Source organism: Triticum aestivum, chromosome 3B (genome assembly GCF_018294505.1).
Source record: "Triticum aestivum cultivar Chinese Spring chromosome 3B, IWGSC CS RefSeq v2.1, whole genome shotgun sequence".
NCBI lineage: Eukaryota > Viridiplantae > Streptophyta > Magnoliopsida > Poales > Poaceae > Triticum > Triticum aestivum.
Genome location: NC_057801.1, coordinates 302,843,901 through 302,847,796, shown reverse-complemented (window position 1 = coordinate 302,847,796; position 3,896 = coordinate 302,843,901). Strand labels below are relative to the sequence as shown.

The window sequence follows — 3,896 nt, the reverse complement described above, 5'->3', positions numbered from 1 at the left end:
TCTGCTCATCCAGTGGATCAATGAACCGGCGGCGGCAGCTACTGTTCTTCTTCCTTCTTTTTCCCCCAATTCATGTATCCTCAGATTTGTACCTAAATCACCATTGAATCCGTGAGAGAGGTAATAGCTCGGGTGAACCACTGTTAGGTTGCTAACATCTGGTACTCAGAGCCGGTAAACATTCCCTCAAATTTTTTCACCACCACCATCTCCACCGATTCCCCAATTTTTTCACCGGTGACAGCACCATGTCCGATCCGGAGCAGGCTCCTCGTTCCCTCGTCTATCCACCGGAGTGGGATGCCATGACCGCAGATGAGCAGATGATGTGGTTTCTCGCCCTGCTATTGGCGCAGTTGGATAGTATAATGTCCGAGTTCGCGGCTGCACGCGCGGCCGATCCGGCCGAGGCTACCTCGAGTGTCGATCCGGCTGCCTCCCCTGCTACTGCTTCGGCTACCTCAACCTCTGCCCTGGTCATGTCTCACACCGACCGGCAACCACGGCTGCTCCACCCACCATCGCCGAGGAGGTCCACGACACCACCACCGCATTCAACCCCAATCCCGCAATCGGCACCAACAACACCACAGCCACCCTTCGAACGAACGGAGTGGAAATCCAGGAGGAGAACCAAGTGGTGGCAACGGCAACCCAGGCCGTCAACATCACCATCGGCAGCAAGTTCACCACTCCTGCACCTCCATTGGTGGCGTCTTCTCTAGAAGTCTCCACCGAGCTTGCCGTCCTCCCCAGCTTCTTCTCCTCAACCATCAGGGTCCAGGAGGTCCTAGAGATTACCCACCATGCATCCCTTGACTGCATCGCCACGACGCCTGTGACCTGTTCGACGGTGTGCCTAAACCAAGTCACTGTCACATTGTCGCTCGCGTCGCTAGTCATGACGGCACCTCTACTCCCAGCAACCACACATGTGCCCATCACCGACCTCATGCACGCTACTAGCAACGGTGATTCTAACCTGTGGGCGCTCCTGGCCATGGAGGACGAGCTCCTTACCACTCCCATCTCCTCTGATATTCTCAGTTGTCGATTCAAAGCAGCCATTCCTGAACCATGATTTGGACAGCTCGCCGCACACAAGGCACCAGGGGCCTGCTGCTGCGGCCCATGCCATGGCCATCATTTTGGGAAGCTCTTATTGCAGATGAAATGGAAACTCGACCCATTCCGTGGCCGTCATTTGCAATCGGTGTGCCAGCAGAGGTCTGTCGTTCTACTGTTGCCCATTGGAACTTCTCGGTGACTACTGTTCATGACCTTCGTACATGGTCGTTCAGGGCACATCCGTTTTGTCTGTCCAAGTGCGTGGCATTGGCTTGACTAGCAATTCTAATCTGAAGAAACTATTTCATATTGGAGATTTTGTGTACAATACATGGCAACGGTGGTACAATCTCAGTGGATTACTTCATAGAGTATCATTCTTGTCTGGCTCCTGAACCGCGTAAATTCGTTCGGGGTACCATGGCTGTGCATTTGTTTAGGAGTGTGAAGAAATGGGGTGCTTGGAACACGGATCTCTCGATCAGTATTGGCCTTCAGTTAACACAGTTTGAGTCATTACTTTCTGCTCTAGCTACCATCTTTGAACAATGGCCGCTTACCTATTTCGAGCATACTGCTGCATGTAAATTTCCTAGGCCTGACAAATTGAAGGGCACAATGCAGACCATGAACATATCCATGCAGTGGCAATTTTTTAGCCAAGAAAAATTTCAAAGCAGTGGTTGTTTTGCTCTAGAATGCAGTTCTGAACAATATGGTACAGTGGCAGTCTTGGTGTCTACTGGATCAGGCAACATCTGAATTTAAACACTTAAGTCAAAAATGTTGCAGCCAAATGATGGTTCAGGAAACATCGAGTCTCGGAACACTTTCTACACCAAGCTATCTTACCTGTTTTGGACCAGAAGCAATTCACAGGGAGCTAGTGAACTACAATGGCATATAATTTTATCCTTGCTGCATAAGGCACTCACGGGAAGATGCTGAATTCGGAGTGCATCATGTATACATGAGCACTAGTAGGATACTGCTGATGTTGCTGTTTGACTGGCCTTTATTTCCATATACAGAGTTCCTTGTTGGAAAAATGGCAGCATTTAGGAATTCAAGTGCAGTCAATGCCTCTGGGAACTCCAGTCATCAGCATTACTTTGATGAATGTGTGAAGTTATGGCCTTCTGCTGCTGGAACTAATGAGAATATACTTGGTCAGAGGAGTTGGCAGTCTCACTGCAATGTCAATATGGCCCTTCTCACAGCTCTAAACCTGTATAAACTGCGAGTACTGAGGTGTACTAGTTCGGCTGCTCATGGGTTTCTTCATACATCCATTGGTTTTTGGTTGGGGGGGCAACATTTGTCATTTCCTGATGCAGACGCATGCAGACATGAGCACATACATGCTGCAAGTGAGGGAGATCCAAGATGGTACTCATTATTCTCTGATTGCTCCTTTGATCTTACCAAGGCTCCGGTTGTTGTTTGGGTCGACTACCCTGCCGACGAAATACGTAAGTCGCTGGATCCCACCATGCTAGCTTCTGGTCTTCCATCGCCAAAGATTCCAATGGTGTTGGTAGTCAGCAAGAGAGCACATGACATGATCTGTATGGCACCCTCTACATGCTACAATCAGGATCATTTTCAAGAAGGGAGGGGTGTCATCACCATCGCTGCTGTCTTCGTGCAAGGTCTGTCGACCATGAGTACTACTTTCTCGGCTTCGACCACGACTTTGCTGAAAATGACTACTTCCTCGACGCTTTCTTCGGTGGGGCTCCCATCGGCCACAACCACTGTTACTACTTCTTGAAGTCCACTCTGGCTCCGGTCGTGACTACAACCAATCAAGCATCATCAATTGCAATGGGATCCGGGCGGTTCTGGGTGGTGTCGGCTTGGGGTCAAGCCGAATTCAAGAAGGGAGGGATGTCAGGAGCCCTCCCCTGACTGATACGTGGGCTTGCCCCGGGACTGGTACATGGGCCTGGCCCATCGGGAGACCATCAAGCACTACAGACTACAAGTACTAGGGAGAAGGCAATGCTCTGCTCATCCAGTGGATCAACGAACCGGCGGCGGCGGCTACTGTTCTTCTTCCTTCTTTTCCCCCCAATTCATGTATCCTCAGATTTGTACCTAAATCGCCATTCAATCCGTGAGAGAGGTCTCGGGTGACCCACTGTTAGGTTGCTAACATAATCAAGCATATTTTCATCATAATATACTCAAATAGTTCTAAGTTAAGACGAGAAATAGGATGATTACATAATAAAGGATTCAAAAATACAAAGGTGAACATGATTCTAAAATACCACAGATGTCATTTCTTCGCGAAACTTCACACTTGAGTGGAATTCGACCATGTATGTCACAAAGAAAAAAAAACAGAATTAATTATTTTTTTCTAGTATTTTTTCTATTTTACTATTCATAATGGGCGCTCGTGGATTCATGTTTGAAAAATCCGCGTCCGACTAATATGTTGATAAACAATAATGAGTAATCACATATAAAATGAGCAATCACTATACATAAAAATGAGTGTACACTAACCAGGAAAGAGTAAGATCATAGGGGAATTCTCGTCTTGTGAAACCTCATGGAGCCTTTCAGTTACAGCACCTACACATAGTATGAACAGTTCAGTCAAAAGCGAAGAAAGCTACAAGACATATTGAACCCTAAGTATTAACAAAATAATGCCATGTTGAAAAGAATCTTCCCCGCAGAACAAAGAAAATAAGGAGTCCATAAAGAGAGATCTGAAGGACTGGAATATCATCAAAGAACTAGCCATGGACAGGGGTGCGTGGAAGTTAGCTATCGACGTGTAGTGGCGGAGCGTGACAACTGATGAGCAACCG

General features: G+C 47.7%; 1 pseudogene; it reads right to left on the bottom strand.

Moving 5' to 3' along the window:
• LOC123067490 (lysophospholipid acyltransferase LPEAT1-like) overlaps positions 1 to 3,896 on the bottom strand; it is a 92,861-nt pseudogene that overhangs the window by 1,885 nt on the left and 87,080 nt on the right.